General features: G+C 44.9%; 1 protein-coding gene across 6 annotated transcripts in view; it reads right to left on the reverse strand.

Annotated features, from left to right (window-relative positions):
- LOC141074241 (uncharacterized) overlaps window positions 1-18,421 on the reverse strand; it is a 122,032-nt gene that overhangs the window by 86,296 nt on the left and 17,315 nt on the right. For 2 of the 6 annotated variants that reach the window (XM_073561847.1, XM_073561845.1), the window contains one exon: window positions 9,006-9,133. The gene's annotated coding sequence lies outside the window, so the exon portion shown is untranslated. Of the gene's footprint in view, window positions 1-8,954; window positions 9,134-18,421 lie in introns of all 6 variants that reach the window. The other 4 variants (XM_073561850.1, XM_073561848.1, XM_073561849.1 and 1 more) reach the window with 4 other exon arrangements.

The raw sequence follows: 18,421 nt of genomic DNA on the forward strand, positions 1-18,421 counted from the left end.
CGGTAGCAAGAGGCTTTAAAAGGCGAGAGGAGATGCCTGGCAAGCAGCGAGTGAGACTGGAAACGCAGCCACACCTCTTTTGGTTGACTCAAGCCGGCAGCGGGTCCTCCAGAGAGGTGTGAGTATCTAACTTTTGCTTAAACTGCACTGTTGATACCAGGACAGAGAAAATGTGTCCTTGTAGGCTTCTAGTATGAAGTGGTTACGGAAGCAGGCAAAGAAGCATGCTAGCACAACCCAGCTGGAGGGGGTTAATGTTGAAACCACGTAATTAAATTGTATGCGTTGGTTCACAGAAGAAAACAGGGAACTAGACAAGAAAATGTTGCTAGTCGTAGCTTTTCATCAGGCTATTGAGAGGCAGCCTACACGACAATATGTTAACATGATCACCTGGGGAGGTGCAGCGTATAGGGAGAGATTAGAAAAGCTGAATGAGATGCTGAAGCTAGCAGGGTAGCACAGAGAGGAGGGGTGATCTGCAGGAGCGGGGAGCGGAAAGCAGTTATGTCACAGATCGACACTGCAGCTTTGAAAACCGGTGCTGATGTAAATACAGTTGTAGACTGGAGAAGAGAGTTAGGAGAAGGGGTGAAGTAGTACATATGAAAACAAGATACAGTGTCCCTACAGCTCCAGCTTAGACTAGGTTCACATTTGCATATGAAGGATCTGCGGCCATCTGCGGACTTCCTCCATGAAGCTCCGCCACCGGCCGCACCTCCTCCAGTCAGCTCTGCCTACAGCCGCATACTTCTGCATGCGGCCTGCATACCCTATCTTTAACATTGGGTATGTAGGTCGTGCGGATTGTATGCGGATGCCTCCGCATGTGTCATTTTGACAATGCGGCGCCCGCATAAAATTACAACATGATGCGTTTGACGCGGGTCGCTGCATTGTCAAAACGATGGAGTTTAAGTTTGATGCTGCTTCTACCCCTAGAACAGCCCTCGGTCAAATGTCCCTGGTCCATCTTAAATTTGTTAAAAAATTATGTTTGATAAAACCTTGGATACTATGAATCAGGGTGATAAATTTGCTATGATAGAACAATTTGTGAAAAAGGTGCCCTTGGAAGGGGTTTTTAAATCGAGTTTTGCAGTCGAATGTTTTTGCGCACCCTTCACCTCGGGGTTTCATCTGTTGATTCAAACAGACCAGGAATTCCTTGGGGGATAAGTACAACTGCCAAGAATGGGCAGGTCCCATTCAGCAGAACTCCTCAGAATCCCACAAGGGGTCCTCCTGTGTGTTAACTTTGTGGGTGGCTTGGGCACTTTAGATGTTCTTGTGTCAGGGACTGAACCCTGGGCGCCATTTAACCCCCAGCAGCACCGGGAGTTCTCCAAACCACCTTCTGGAGTTAGACCTCCGTATCCAGTGGTGAATGACCCTAGGCAGTATCAGCAGTATAACGGTCTACAAATGGTTAACCCAGTCTCACAGGAGCCTTCTGCTCCTGCTCCCTCCCCAGTAGCTCCCAATCATTCATGCCTAGAGATCCATGCTACTCAGGGAGGGGTCACTCCTCCTCGTTCCTGCGCTCCTTTCATCAGGGAGTTGCGGGAGGATCGGAATCTTACTGAGGATCTCTTTGGAGCAGAGGTGGGAGCTGTTGGGCGGAAGCCGTGTCCAGATGAGGATGACAGATTTTTTTGAGCTTTCCACCACAGGAAACGATTGCTGGGGTTCTCCCCCTGTTCCCCTTTCCCTCCTTTCCATGGGCAAGGACGGACGACCTTACGTCAAAGGGAGAATAGAGGGACTGCCGTGGGAAGACATCCTCATCGATACAGGAGCCTCAGTTTCAGTAACAGGACACAAATTGAAGTCACCCCCCTGGACTGCCTGAGACTACCACTGTAGGGTCGGTGGGCCGAGCTGGGGGGTGGTCCCTCTCTTACCGCGCAGAGATGTAACAGTCACGATGGAGGCAAATATTGGGTACAACAGGTCCAAGTTTTATTCTCTTCGCCGTCCACCTGACCTCCGCAGTACACCGCACTTCAATGCACTTCACTTTACTCTACTTTACTTATCGGCCCTCCGTTTCCAGAGCCGCTTCCCGCACACCGTACTTTACACTGGGGACGTGTATGTATACACCGCCCCTTCTTCACTCTTCGTCGCTCCTGTCAGATCCGTCACTGTGGCCGCCTTAGGCCCGTAAACCTACAGTTCTTTTACTGAACAGTAGTTACTCTCAGTACGGTATGCTTTACCTCAGTGCCTCGTCTATTCTGCGGTACTTTCCTGTCAGGACCACCCCCCTAACGTTCTCTCTCCTCAGTCCCCCTGGTTTGGTTTTCCTCAGAGTGCACAGACTGTCACTTGAGCTCCCCCTGGGGACTGGAACTTTCTGGAACCTTACCTCAGCATTTATATCATTCCTGGTTCCCTGTAACTCCGTCCCCCATGACCAACGGTTTCCTAAGCCCTAAGCTGATGTCAAGTCCTCTGCTCACACTCCTCCCTGCCCCCTAATGGTCAAGCCAAGGTACTGCACGCCCACTACACTTTCTCAGCTGTTTCTCCACTGTAGTAACTGACACCTGTCTAAACCTTCCTTTCGCTATTCTGACAAGTCCGTCCGTCCGTCAGGTCACCTTCCCTACACCACTTTGGTAGGATTTAAGGGCTCCTATATTCAAGCAGTGAAAAGTTGTCCAGTGAACCTGAAATTTCAGGACACAGGGGGATTGAAGAAAAGGGGTCTTCAATGCGCTTTTTGGGTAAATCCACAGTTATGATCCACTATTCTGGGTATTTATGTTTTGGGAGCAATGGTAATTGTTGATTTGTGTAGCAAAGTCCTGTGGCGGAACAAAAAAATGACTATTTGTTCTGTAATTGTACCTCTGGAGGAGGAAGAGGAGAGTCACAAATTACCCGTTGCCAGTCTAGACTCATGTACTAATGAAATTGTTGACAATGATCTTTTAAAAAATGAATTGAAGTAAAGGTTCCCTGAATTGTGGATCTCAAAGAAAACTGATTGTGGGTTAATGCAAACTCAAGTTAAAATTGATGGTGAAAAACTGCCACCTTTCCAGCGTCAGTACCGTATTCCTGAGGACGCAATCCCTTACATAAGGGTTGCGGTCAGTGAATGGTTAAAAAAAGGCGTTGTCGTGAAAGGTAATTCTCCATGTAGCAGTTCCATTTTACCTGTAAAAAAGGAAGATGGCAGTTTTCGAACGGTGGTAGACCTGAGACTTGTAAATAAGTACACTCCCTCAGCAGCTCACCTTGTTGCTTCTGTCCCTGAAGTTATGTCGCAGCTGAGGAGTGATTGTAAAGTGTTTTCTTGTTTGGACGTTGCAAATGGCTTTTTCTCAGTACCCCTAACACCTGAATCTGCCCTCCGCATTGCATTCACTTTTGTGCAATACTTGTTCACGCGGCTGCCCATGGGATTTCACAGTTCTCCTGTATATTTCCATCAGGCATTGGCTCAAGTGTTAGAACCCCTTGGCTAGGGAGACAAAGTCCTACAATATGTTGTTGATTTATTCATTCAAACTGTCGATGATTGTGAACACAAAGAGACCCTTGGACATGTTTGTCAGGCTTTTCAAGATGCAGAACCCAAAATGAGTCTAGATAAAGTACAATTGATGAAATCAGAGGTTAAATTTCTGGGTGTGTCTGTCTCAGCAGAACGAAAGAAACCCATGCATGACAAGGTTAAAGGGAATCTGTCACCTACCCTTTGGCGGGCGATGAAAACGAGGTCGGTCCGGTCCGATGGGCGATGTGTGCTGCCTCCCCATCCTTGCCCGCCGTCCGCAGGTTATTGCTGAATTGGAGTAGGTGTACACCATTTTTTGCGCGTGCACTAAGCATTCATAGCTAGCGCACACGCAGTATGCTTTGCCCAACTGCGGGCAAAGCCGAAAAGCCGGACTGCGCATGCGCCGGTGAACTAAGCCCCGGAACACAGCAAAATACTTCCGGGGCTTAGTTAACCGGCGCATGCGCAGTCCAGCTTTTCGGCTTTGCCTGCAGTTGGGCAAAGGATACAGCGCGTGCGCTAGCTATGAATGCTTAGCGCACGTGCAAAAAATGGCGTACACCTACTCCAATTCAGCAATAACCTGCGGACGGCGGGCGAAGATGGGGAGGCGGCACACATCGGGAACACCACCCATCGGACCGGACCAACCTCGTTTTCATCGCCCGCCAAAGGGTAGGTGACAGATTCCCTTTAAAGCTATTCAAGCTGTCCCCATACCAACTAATATTACAGTGCTCAGAAAATTCTTGGGTCTTATTAATTTTTCCAGAGAATTTATTGAAGATGTTGGTCATCTGGCTAAACCACTGTATGATTTATTAACCCCTTAACGACCAATGACGCCACATAGGCATCATGAAAACCTGTGCCATTATGACCAGTGACGCCTATGTGGCATCATGACTTCAAAGCCCCCCTGCGGGTCGGGTGACCAGGGGCAATGAAAGGTCACCCGACCTGCAGATACAGGGGGCTTTGTACTTCAAAGGGGGCGTGGTTTCTCCCCCACGTGGCTACGATCGCTCTGATTGGCTGTTAAAAGTGAAACAGCCAATCAGAGCGATAGTAATATTTCATCAATGAAAATTGATGAAATATTACAATCCAGCCATGGCCGATGCTGCAGTAGCATCGGACATGGCTGGAGACCCAGATCTGACCCCCCCACGACTCAAGGGGCTGATCGGCCCTCGATACCGACTGACGACGGCAATGTGCCGCCGCCGTCATCATCTGCTCCCCTCCCCCTTCTCTCCGCTCCCCCCACCCCCCCAGTACCTCCGATGTCCCGCTCCGGCTCCCGATGTCCCGCCGTCCTCTGCTTCATGGGTGCCGCCATCTTGGAAAATGGCGGGCGCATGCGCAGTGCACTCGCTGGCTGCAGATTCAGTCATTCATTTTGATCACTCTTGCAGTGATCAAAATAAAATAAAAAGTAAATAAACCCCCGTTTATCACCCCCATAGGTAGGCACAACTAATAAAATAAAGAAAATATTTTTATTTTTCCATTAGGGTTAGGTTTGGAATTAGGGTTAGGGTTAGAGTGGAATTAGGGTTGGAATTAGGGTTAAGATTAGAGTTAGGGATGTGTTGGGGTTAGGGTTGGCATTAGGGTTATGCTTGTGGTTAGGGGTGTGTTGGGGTTAGGGTTGGAGTTAGAATTGAGGGGTTTCCACTGTTTAGGCACATCAGGGGGTCTCCAAATGTGACATGGTGCCACTATTGATTCCAGCCAATTTTGCGTTCAAAAAGTCAAACGCTGCTCCCTCCCTTCCAAGCCCCGACGTGTGCCCAAACAGCCATCTACCCCAACATATGGGGTATCAGCATACTCAGGAAAAGTTGCACAACAACTTTGGGGGTCTAATTTCTCCTGTTACCCTTGGGAAAATAAAAATTGGGGGCTAAAAAATTATTTTTGTGGAAAAAAATGATTTTTTTATTTTCACATCTCTGCGTTATAAACTTCTGTGAAGCACTTGGGGGTTCAAAGTGCTCACCATACATCTAGATAAGTTCCTTGGAAGGTCTAGTTTCCAAAATGGTGTCACTTGTGGGGGGTTTCTACTGTTTAGGCACATCAGGGGCTCTGCAAACGTAATGACGACCGCAGACCACTCCATCAAAGTCTGCATTTCAAAACGTCACTACTTCCCTTCCGAGCCCCGACATGTGCCCAAACAGTGGTCCCCCCCACATATGGGGTACCAGCGTACTCAGGACAAGCTGGACAACAACTTTTGGGGTCCAATTTATCCTGTTACGCTTGTGAAAAAAAAATTGCTGGCTAAAAATCATTTTTTTGGAGGAAAAAGAATGATTTTTTATTTTCACGGCCCTGCGTTATAAACTTCTGTGAAGCACTTGGGGGTTCAAGGTGCTCACCACACATCTAGATAAGTTTCTTGGGGGGTTTAGTTTCCAAAATGGGGTCACTTGTGGGAGGTTTCCACAGTATAGGCACATCAGGCTCTGCAAATGTAACATGACGCCCGCAGACCATTCCATCAAAGTCAGCATTTCAAAATGTCACTACTTCCCTTCCGAGCCCCGACGTGTTCCCAAACAGCGGTCTCCCCCCTCACATATGGGGTACCAGCGTACTCAGAACAGACTGGACAACAACTTTTGGGTCCAGTTTCTCCTGTTACCCTTGTGAAAATAAAAAATTGCGCACTGAAAAATTTTTTGAGGAAAAAAAATTTTTTTTAAATTTCACAGCTCTGCGTTATAAACTTCTGTGAAGCACCTGGGGGTTCAAAGTGCTCACTATGCATCTAGATAAGTTCCTTAGGGGGTCTAGTTTGCAAAATGGGGTCATTTGTGGGGGAGCACCAAAGTTTAGGCACACAGGGGCTCTCCAAACACGACATGGTGTCCGCTAACGATTAGAGCCAATTTTCATTTCAAAAAGTCAAATGGCGCTCCTTCCCTTCTGAACCCTGCCATGCGCCCAAACAGTGGTTCCCCCCCACATATGGGGTACCAGCGTACTCAGGACAACCTGGACAATTTTTGTGGTCCAATTTCTCCTGTTAGTCATGTGAAAATAAAAAATAGCGTGCTAAAAAATCATTTTTGAGGAAAAAAAATGATTTTTTATTTTCACTGCTCTGCGTTATATACTTTTGTGAAGCACTTGGGGGTTCAAAGTGCTCACTACACATCTAAATAAGTTCCATAAGGGGTCTAGTTTCCAAAATGGTGTCACTTGTGAGGGTTTTTCACTGTTTAGGCACACAGGGGCTCTCCAAATGTGACATGGTGTCCGATAACGATTGGAGCTAATTTTTCATTCAAAAAGTCAAATAACGCTCCTTCCCTTCCGGACCCTGCCGTGCGCCCAAACAGTGGTTTATGACCACATATGAGGTATCGGTGTACTCAGGAGAAATTGCCCAACAAATTTTAGGATCCATTTTATCCTGTTGCCCATGTGACCTAAATTTACTACTGACATGAAGCCCAGTATGTCACGAAAAACAATCTCAGAATCGCTACGATCCGTTGAAGTTCCAGAGTAATTACCTCATAAAGGGACACTTGTCAGAATTGCAAAAAATGGCCTGGTCATTATGGTCAAAATAGGCTTGGTCATGAAGGGGTTAAAAGATGTTGATAATGATTTTGCCCCTGTCATTGTAGAGGTTTGAAGCGCGCCCTTACAACAGACACCGCATTAGTTAACCCTGACCCTTCCCAACCCTTTTACATTCAAACACACACCGGAGATGTATCTATTTCCTCGGTGCTTTTCTCTGGATAGAGTACAAGAGGGGAACTTGTAAGAGAATGGTCAGCCATAATATATACCGAACAGCCATGTTGGCTCTAGCAGCCATCTTGGACAAACTCTAGTCAAATAACTTTGCTAAAATAGCTGAGGATCTCCCCAGAATAAAGGTCTAAAATGACCTCAGTGCCATTAGCAAGTATGGATGGAGTCCAGGGAGACTAAATGGAACAGCTGCAGGGCACTGTAATAGGAAATAAGTGGTATTATATGGTAGTAAACAGTATATATACTGAGTTAAGACAGAAACCAGAATCAAGAGTTGTCAGTATATGAAGAGTGATAGCAGCACGCTAAAAGCATGATGTGAATAATGAGGTTAGCCAAGAGGGACATGGAGATTTATGATTGTTAATGTAGTTTGGGGGAAATGATAATGTTGTCATATTGTGTCATTGTATTCTTTGTTCTAAATGTAGGACATTCACTAGGTCCCCCCATGTGGTTCTGGGACTTTTGCTCACCGGTCTTGTGATCATTTTGACCCCACTGGTGAGATCTTGTGTGGAGACCCAGATCGAGGGAGATTATCAGTGGTCTTGTATGTCTTCCATTTTCTTATTATTGCCCCCACAGTTGATTTCATCACACCAAGCTGCTTGCCTCCTGCAGATTCACTCTTTCCAGCCTGGTGCAGGGCTACAATTTTGTTTCTGGAGTCCTTCGACAGCTCTTTGGTCTTCACCATAGTGGAGTTTGGAGTGTGACTGTTTGAGGTTGTGGACAGGTGTCTTTTATACTGATAAGTTCAAACAGGTGCCATTACTACAGGTAATGAGTGGAGGACAGAGGAGCCTCTTAAAGAAGTTACGGGTCTGTGAGAGCCAGAAATCTTGCATGTTTTTAGGTGACCAAATACTTATTTTTCACCATAATTTGAAACATAAATCTTGCCAGATACGATAAGGTGATTTTCTGGATTTGTTTTCTCATTTTGAGTCTCATAGTTGTGGTCTACCTATGATGTCAATTGCCGGCCTCTCTCATCATTTTAAGTGGGAGAACTTGCACAATTGGTGGCTGACTAAATACTTTTCCCCCCACTGTATATGGGAGTATGAAAACTTAGATGTTACTTCTCATTATTAAGTTGCCAAAACATAGGTCCTTTAAGTTACTGTACTATCTGGAGGCAGGTAGTTTCTTCCTTTCCTCAACCAGGTTTTTTAAATACCTACAGTAGTTAGTGACACTTTAGGGGCATATTAATTTAGTGCATATTTGTCTACACAGTGAAGTGGCACTTTAGAAATCGCCTCAAGTGTGTGGATGTACTTAAACCATCACTTTGGCTTCCAAGCTCATCATTTTTAATGGACCAATCCTATATCAATGGGTTTTAAAAGGGGTAGATGTTTCCTTGAATGGGTATCAGGACAGAGAAGGTACAATCATCTATATCTTCACTTCAACACGGTATCTATCATACGTGTTTTATTGTGGTCAAATTCAGTTACACCCGACCTATTACTGCCCATTTTCCATGGCCAATGACCACAAAGAAGGGTCTGCAACAATATATTTGCATTCATGTACATTTTCCCTTGTAGGGCAATACACACAAGGGTATTATGGGTCAGAATGTTGGCCTGTTGATGTAATGATAAGAAAACCACACAATACCAATATCTCTACATACCGTATATTCTAGCGGATGGTTAGTGAAGAAAGCACAAGAATAGAAGATTACCCATAATCAGATGAACAGTATAAAATTCAATGTTCCTGAGTGTCCAACCTCATACATCTTCAGGAACCCCGCCATTAATGCCTCTCCTTTCTAATCCAGGACTTTCTTCCTCCTCCTTACTTAATCTGCTAAATGGAAACACAAATGGTTAACACATTAATGGTAACTTAATGTCCCAGCTCTCCAGTTAGGATACAAAACACTCAATGTGAATTTTCTTAAGACTTGGAAGCTAGATAAACAAACTCAATAGCACAATAAATGGAATATACTTGTGTAAATGGCAGTAAACATCTATCAATATGTAAAAAAATTATTAACTAAAAATATACGGTAATTTAAAGGAAATTTATTGCACAAGAATAAATCTGTGCACATATTAATAACCCAGACATAAACCTGAGACACAGTATTTGTGGACTAATGAATTTCCTGTGACTTTATAGATTAGTTCAATAGATGGTAAAAATGTCCCTTTACCAAATATAAATGTAATGAAAATAATAGTGCAACATTATATTTCTTCTTTTAGAGTCATGGCCGAAAGCATTGGAGCTCCTAAAGTTGTTGCGGAAAATGAAGTATTTCACCCAGAAATGGACAGGAGTAAAGCACTGGAGAGTTCTGAAGTGGCCAGCAATGAGTACAGATCTAAATCCCATTGAACACCTGTGGAGAGATCTTAAAGTGCTGATGGGTGAAGGCACCTTTTCAATATGGAGCAGTTTGTTCAAGAAGTGGTCCAAAATTCCAGCTGAAAGGTGTAAGCAGCTTGTTCTTGGTTATAGGAAGCTATTACAGTTTATTTATTCCAAAGGGTGTACAACCAAATATTAAATTGAGGGTGCCAACAATTTCGTCTGGCCCATTTTTGGAGTTTGGTGTGAAACTATGTTCAATTTGCCTTTTTCGTTGTTTTTTTTCTAGCTGTTTCAGTGCACACAAGCGAAAAACATGTGTATAACAAAATATGTGTAATTGCACTAATTTTTCAGGAGAAATACCGTACTTCATTTTTTGGAACAATTTCAAGCGTACCAATACTTTTGGCCATGTCTGTATATATGAAAATACTCATACAGTACATACAGTGACACGTAAAAGTTTGGGCATCCCTGGTCAAAATTACTTCTTGGACACTCTCAAAGATCGCAGCCAAGGGGGTTATATCTCAGCCTGCTGATATCTTTAGAGCAAAGAGCTCTCTGCTGCCCCTATGGTCCTGAAAATTAAGCGATTCACCAACGATTAACGGAGGAGGCCGCAAGCGGTTTCCAGTAATAGGCCAGTTATTGGGGAACTAACAGTGAGTGTATGGTATATACACCTCCAATTCCGACGCCTGGGATATGTGTAGATACCTCCGGTACAGTCATGGCTAGCTCCATGATAACCCAAGTACCCCTCGCTGCCACCACCAGTTGTGTTTTATACAGGATAACTGGAGACCTTTTTCTGGTTCTGCTAGCATATGCCTTAGGGGTGCATGTAACAGAACAAAAAGAACAGAATTATAAAATTTTAATCCAAAACGATAGGCAGTGTTTATAAAAAATATACAAAAGGTTTTACAAAGGGGACAAAACAATACAGCATATACAATTACAGAAAATAAAAGGGATTAGCAAGAGAACTTACTACACCAATCACAGAAATGAATCAGTTTAGCCAAAGAGAGCACTTAGATTGGAAAGACGTTCAGTGAATGGGATTCATCCATATGTAACAAGGTGGCACGGGGTGGTAGTCATGGGCGAGTCCACTAGATCACAGTCAGTGAGCACCCCAGCCCCTTGCACATGATAAGACAGTTCAAGTCCCACCCCTATGTCATAGTTGGTTACCTCTGGCACATGGTTGCTCTCCATACTGGAACAGCATCATCTGGATGTAGCCCAGGCACTGCTCCAGAAGCAGGAGCTTCCTGCTTCTTTGAGGCTGCTAGTCCAGCCTCCTCTTGTTAACCACTTCTGTCCCTAATCTGCACATAGGCACAGTTAACATACTACAGTACACTACAAAGACACAGAATTAAAGGGAAATTCACACAGTAAACAGGAACCATTAGTACCATAGTAGACATATAAACAAATTTATAAAACAATGACACATTAATACATAGCCAACAATTAGGGCACCGCAGGGGGAACACATGTCTGAAATATAAGGAAGGAGGGAGCAACCGAGGGTCTCCGCCACCTCCTTACATATATATCGATGTATCTCCCTACAGGAACACAGATCATAATTTGTTTTGATCTTTTATCAGCACCTGAGTTACACCCACACCCCTCTGTTGTGAGTTCATTTTCCCCTTCGTCACTGAGGTCTGGTGAACTCCCTATTCTGGTAAAGGAAGGTAATGAGCCTGATTATCAGGCACCTGAGCCTAATGAGGATGACTGGCTGAGTGGAGTCACGGACTGGATATAAGGCTGCCGACGCCCTTCTGCCCTGCGGGTGATTTCTCTGTGGACTTCTAGGACACCAGTCTGATTCCTGCTCCTCTAAAGCTAAGTTTTCTGCTTTGCCTGTTAGCATTTGTGTTTTGTTTGCCTTGCTTTTCTGGATTCTGCCATTCCCTGCTGGGGTGAGCTGAATCTCCTTTGCCGGTTGCTCAGTCTTCAGAATATTCCTGAGTACTGACATAGCCTTTTTGAAGCCTAGCGTCTTCAGGGCCTTTTTCACTGTCAGTTTGTTGGCTCTTATTTTCATAGGGTTTTTCACTGATTGCAGACAGCAGCCTTCCTGTCCTTTCCTATCTAGTTAGCTTGGGCCCCGTCTTTGCACAGTCTATCTTTCTGTCTGTGTTAGTGTTCTTTCTTCTTGCTTCACCGTCATTATATGTTGCGGGCTGCCTTTTGCTTTGGGGTCTGCTCTGGGGTAGTTTAGATTTCCCTTTCTGTCTTTAGGCTATATAGTCCTCCGACTGTGATCGAGGGGTCTAGGGCATCGTAGGAACCCCCCACGGCTACTGCTAGTTGTGTTGATAGGTTCAGGGGTCTGCAATCCGATAGCTGCCAACTTCTCTGGTTTTCTGGACTTAGCTAGCATTTCTGTTTTTGCCTCCTACGGTGACTCATTCATAACACCCCTCCTTCTGTGATGACCTCATGTGGGATGTTCTTAGCCCTTCAAGATTTTATGAAATTCCCAACTTATGCAATATCTCCGCTCCTGATGATAGCAAAAGTTTGATATTGATGCCATATTTAGTGGGATTATACCGTTACCCAGACCAAATGGGTCGCCCTCCCAGGGCTGTGGGGAACTCGGTACCAGGCCGGTATCAGTGGGATGTGTCACGGTGGCGGTGACCCGGACCGTGGCCCTGGGCGCCCAAGTAATAGGAAGATGTGAATGTTATTAAAGTAAATGAATAGTTTGTGACGCTACCTGTGGTGTTCATCAAGGGAGGTCTTAAGCCGATGCTGCAGACAGATCCTCTGGGATATATGGTGTGGTGCAGCAAGGATGGTATAGCCCTCCACAGGCAGAGCTGTTGTCTCAGGGCAGTGTAAATGTGGAGACACTTAGATGGTGTAGTGTCCAGCGCAGGGGATGTAGCAGTGCCTGGCGAACGGACGCAGGAAGGAATGGAGGACACCAGGGCATGTAGTTCCAAAGCTTTACTCAGTGTCTGTAGTGCCCGCTTCTGTGCCGTGTCCTCAGGGTCAGGGACTCAGTCAACCTCCAGGCAAGATGGAATGCTCCCTTCCACACTCCAACTTATGTGCCTTTTCTGAACGTCTCCTCTATAGCGCCTTAAGTGTGAAGATCTCCTAGTACTGTGTTACACTGGAGTTCCTCCTGACAGATGTTCCCATAAACTTTACTTGCACGGCAGACAGCTGTAGCCTGCTTCGGGGACTCTCTACTCCTAAGTCCCGGCTCTCTATCCATGTTGCTGTTGTGCCCTCAAGTCTTAGATGGGAGTAGTGCATTTACAGCCTACTACTCCACCGGTGTCTGCTGCAGAACCATTAGTGTCCATACAACCTAGGGGACCGGGCCCCGGCCTTGCCCTTAGAACTTCTAGGCAGGGTTCTTCCTCTAACCCACGTCCTCTATGTTCCCTTTTACTCCTACGTTCCGTACTTGTCTTTTCCCTTCTATGGAAGCTCAGGCTTCAGTTCAATGTCCTTCTCCTTCTTTCCTTTCCCGTGCCAAGCTGTCTCAGATCACTGAGGCAGCTGCAGCACTCCTTCCTCCATCCCTCTTCCAGGGATCCCCACTCCTCCCGAGTGGCTTCCTCTCTCACTGACCTCCTGTCAGACTGACCTGTAATCCTAAACCATCCCGCTCATATATATATATTCTGAACTCCACCCACCTCTCAGCACGTCTAGTGTTCCCAGCAGGGAACCACCAAAGGTGCTCTGCTTCTCTCTAAGAAAGGAGCCGCAATGTGGTTTTGCTGAACTACTCTATTGTGTGGAGTGCAAGTGTTGGAGCGTGGTCAGGAGCCTCCAACTTACCTGGATGGTGGGGCACCACACCTTAGGAGAAGGTGCAGTACCTTTGTGGCGACTGAGCCTCAGGGGCGACACACAAACATACTATGGTTGTCAGCGATCTGAACACTATTGATTAGTGGCTTATAGGCAGGTGTTACAGCTATGAAAATACATGCACCTTCTTCCCCGATTTGCCCTGAAACTGAAAATATATGTCCCATCACTGTCACTGATTAATGGTACCTCTGGTTCTGCTGAAATTTAAATGCTGTTTTTTCCTTTTGGTCCAGAAGAGTTAATGTTTGTCTCTTGCTGGCTGTTCTATTAGGTTGGTCAGTTGATGTTGGTTGGTAACCATACCCACCTTCCTTTAAGTAGTCACATTAACCATCAGCTGATTTTCTGATCGTGTGTAATAGAGTTACTTCTTTGCAGACCAGCTAGGGGTTTGGAGTGCAGATTCCTGGTGCCATATTCTCTGCTGCTTTTGGAGCTTAGCAATAGAACTGGTAGTTGAGTATTTCTTCCTTTTTTTTCTTTGTCTATCCTGTGTTTGTCACTTCACCTGTTTTTTACCATCTGCAGTGGTAAGGCTAACGTATTTCAAAATCCCCGCTTGAGTGCAAAAGACCTTCAGAAAGATTTAGCACACTCTGGAGTTGTGGAACATTATTCTACTGTTCAGAGTCACCTGCAAAAATATGGCCTTCATGGAAAAGTCATCAGAAGAAAATCTCTCCTGCATCCTCACCATAAAAGTCAGAATCAGAAGCATGTAAAAGAACATTTAAACAAGTCTGATGCACTTTGGAAACAAGTCCTGGGGACCGATGACGTTAAAATATAACTGTTTGACCACAATGATGAAAGCTATGTGTGGAGAAAAAGGGTACAGAATTTCAGGAAAAGAACATTTCACCAACCATTAAGCATGAGGGTGAATCAATCATGCTTTGGGGTTGTGTTGCAGCCAATAGCACGGGGAACATTCCACAGTTAGAGAGAAGAAAGGATTCAATTAAATTTCAATACATTGTTGATGAAAACACAACACCATCTCTAAGAAAGCTGATTTTGAAAAGAGAATTGCTTACACAAATGGATAATGATTCTAAACACTTGTTAAAATCCACAATAGACAACCTCAAAAGGCGCAAGGTCAAGGTTTTACAATGGCCTTCACAGACCCCTGATATGAACATTTTTTAAAATCTTTGGCCAGACCACAAAAGAGCAATGCATGCAAGATGACCCAGGAATCTCACATAACTGACAGACTTTTTCAAATAAGAAATCAGTAACATGTCTGCTCATCACAGCCACCAGAACACAGAGTAATTTGAGAGGCAATGGCAGTGATAAGCAGTTACACCATTAAGGTTATCGCAGGTCACAGCTGGCAAGTCTCACGGTAACCTCTGTGTGAACCGCAGAGAACAGCTTGGGAGTCAGCCAGCCAGCCGTGAACTGTGGTAACCTTATGGAGTTCACTGGAGTTCACAGCTGGCAGCTCACACAGAGGTTACTGTGAGAACCACTGGCTGTTACCCGCGGTAACCTTAATGACAGTGCCAATGGTTCTCATGCTACTTTCAGTGTGTTCCGGCAGCCGTGGTGAGCGGTCACGTTACTGATGTCACCGCTCACCACATCATATGGATTTAGCCGAGTCAGGGATCATCGTGGGGCATCCATATTATGGTTTTACAGAGTACCCATGTGGATTTTTTAAAATTTATAAATGAGTTAAAAAGGGTAATTGTTAGCGAGTGCTTTTTGCAATTACATGACTCTTTTCTGTGTGTGTGTGTGATTATTTGTTTTCACTGTGAGGTTTGTAATGGGGTGTCTGACAGACAGATCTCCATTACTAACCCCTGGGTTTGATGTCAGCGGACATTAACAGCTGACATCAACCCTAAAACTATTAACCACCGCACCAGAGCAATCAGGAAGAGGCGATGCTAAATGCCAGTATTGGCTAATCTAATGGATATGTCATTTCTGGGGCGGCTGAGGGATGGGGTTATTAGTCTTGGAATGGGACAATATTCTTGACTCTCCCCTGCCTATTAATATCAGCCCCCAGATGCCTGCTTAGCATTTGCTGGTTATCAAAAATAATGGGACCCCACTTCATTTTCTTTAGAAAACCTTTTTAATAACCAGTAAGGGCTATGCAGACAGCTGTGAGCTGTTTTTAATAAGTTGGGAAGCTCCATGGATATTCGCTCATTCCCAGAATAAGACCACCAGCTCACATCTGTCTGCTTTCCCTTAGCTGGTTATTAAAAAAAGGGGGATCCCACGCCATTTTAAATTAATTACTTATTTAATAGGTTAAAAAATGCTAAACACTCTATAATGCCATAAGAAAGAAATAAAGAGTGCTGGTTTATTATATGTAGGGGGCTTGTGACACTAAATATTTACAGGGCAATTAGCTATATATAAGATTGCTTTATTAGTCTGTAAACTAGCTTTAAATGACAGAGAATTACAGTATGATACAGCGGATGTTAAAAACGCATTGCATACGGATTAGCTACACAGAACCCACGATGAACAGTATTCAAGGGCTGAACTCATTGACATATAGAACTACACAAAGAAAGTAGGAGGACCTGTGAAGTATACATGCCCATTAAAAAGATTTTTATTATTGAAAATTAAAACGTACATGAAAAAGAAAATCTAAAAAAACGCATGCTACTAGATGCACATGTAGGGGAACATAGGCAAATGCAGGAGGTGAAAAAGCAACAGCAGCCTGCATAATATAGTATAAACATATGGTAATCCCCAGGGAGAAGCTGAAGTCACATGGTACAGCAAAGGGAAACTTAAAGGGAATCTGTCACCCTTTTTTTCGGCTTGCAGCTGCCGGCATAGACATCGGGGCCTTATCTACAGCATTCTGTAGTGCTGTAGATAAGCCTCCGATGTAACCTGAAAGATAAGAAAAACACGTTATATTATACTCACCGGGGTGGGCGGTCCGGTCCGCGTTGCGGTCCGGTCCGACGCCTCCCTTTTCATGCGATGACATCCTCTTCTCCCGTCCTGTAATGGCTGCGGTGCAAGCGCACTGCTCTGCCCTGTTGAGGGCAGAGCAGAGTCCTGCAGTGCGCAGGCGTTGGGAGAGGTCCGGCGCCTGCGCACTGCAGAATTCTGCTCTGCCCTCAACAGGGCAGAGCAGTGCGCCTGCGCCGGAGCCATTACAGGACGGGAGAAGAGGACGTCATCGCAAGAAGAAGGGAGGCGCTGGACGGGACAGCGACACCCATCGGACCGGACCGCCCACCTCCGTGAGTATAATCTGACTAGTTTTTCTTATCTTTCAGGTTACATCGGAGGCTTATCTACAGCATTACAGAATGCTGTAGATAATCCCCCGATGTCTATGCTGGCAGCTGCAAGCCGAAAAAAAGGGTGACAGATTCCCTTTAAATAGCCATATTAAGACTTACTTGCAGATGTCACCTGCTGCCTGCAGCGTTCCCAGAATGCTGTATATCAGCCGAAAAAGGCAGTGGCTGTATCTAATATCGGCCAAACCTGGTGACAGGTTCCCTTTAAATTTTGGGCTATACACCTCAACATGATGTGGCCATTGCGACTTGCTAGAACTAGTTAAAGGTCCTCTTTACACCTGATTCATGCAGATCCTGACATACTCTAGCAACAATCAACCATTTGAATTAACAAATATATTGAACAACTTTGTCTCCATACCCAAAGGTTCTAGCACTTGAGCCAATGCCTGATAGAAATACACAGAACTATGGAATCCTATGGTCAGCTTCGGGAACAAATACTGCACATCTTTCATTATGAGAGCGAATCTGAGTGCAGACTGGTGAGTTAGGGGAACAGAGAAAAAGCTGTTTGTAATACCAAACCATGAATCCACTTTACAACCCCTCATCAGCTGCAACATGAATTATGGGACAGATGCCCCTAGATACACAAGTCTGAGCTCCACAACCTTTCTGAAGCCACCACCTTCATTTCGTCACTGGAAAAATAATGTAAGGGATCTACCCCATACAATGACGCCTCATTTCTCTAACTCTCTGATGGCAATCCTTATGAAAGGGACTGCTCCGTCAGGAATTCTGCACTGGCACTGAAAGGGTGGGCAGCATGTCACCTCAGATTTTAACCCAAGTTAGCATTAGCCCATATTCAGTTTTCTTTGAATCTGGCAACATGTTTTTTCAAAGCAACAGTTTCAAGATTGTCATCAACATTTTGTCCAACAGGTAAACTCAAAGGCTCTATTGAAGTTTTGTGACTCAAACTCTCTCTCCTCCAGAGGAACAAGGACAGAGCAATCCTTAGCTCCTTTGTCCTACGCAAATCAACAACAATCCACATTGTCCCAAGACATCAATGTCTAGAATGGTGGAATCCAACTGTGGCTTTACCTAAAAAGAGCATAAAAGACCCCTGTGCCATGAAATCTCAGGTTCATAGTAGGACTTGCTACAACTTGAGTACAGGAACCCTCAATGCCTGCTGGACTGGTATTATCAGGCGGCCCAGGGGGTGGGTGCAGATTGCATCCTATTACTGAAATTTCAGCTCCTGCATCAATGAAGCTGTCTTCCCACGGAAATCGCTCTATTTTCTTTTTAACCCGTTCACTACCAAGGGTGGTTTGCACGTTAACTCCCGGGCCAATTTTTACAATTCTGACCACTGTCCCTTTATGAGGTAATAACTCTGACACGCGTCCATGGATCCCGGTGATTCTGACATTGTTTTCTCGTGACATATTGTACTTCCTGTTAGTGGTAAAATTTCATTCAAATAACTTGCGTTTATTTGTGAAAAAAAACAGAAATTTGGCGAAAATTTAGAAAATTTCGCAGTTTTCCAACTTTGAATTTTTATGCCCTTAAATCACAGAGACACAGCACACAAAAAACTTAATAAGTAACATTTCCCACATGT

This window comes from Dendrobates tinctorius, unplaced genomic scaffold (genome assembly GCF_039654945.1).
Source record: "Dendrobates tinctorius isolate UK_male_01 unplaced genomic scaffold, ASM3965494v1 ptg000331l, whole genome shotgun sequence".
Classification (NCBI taxonomy): Eukaryota; Metazoa; Chordata; class Amphibia; order Anura; family Dendrobatidae; genus Dendrobates; species Dendrobates tinctorius.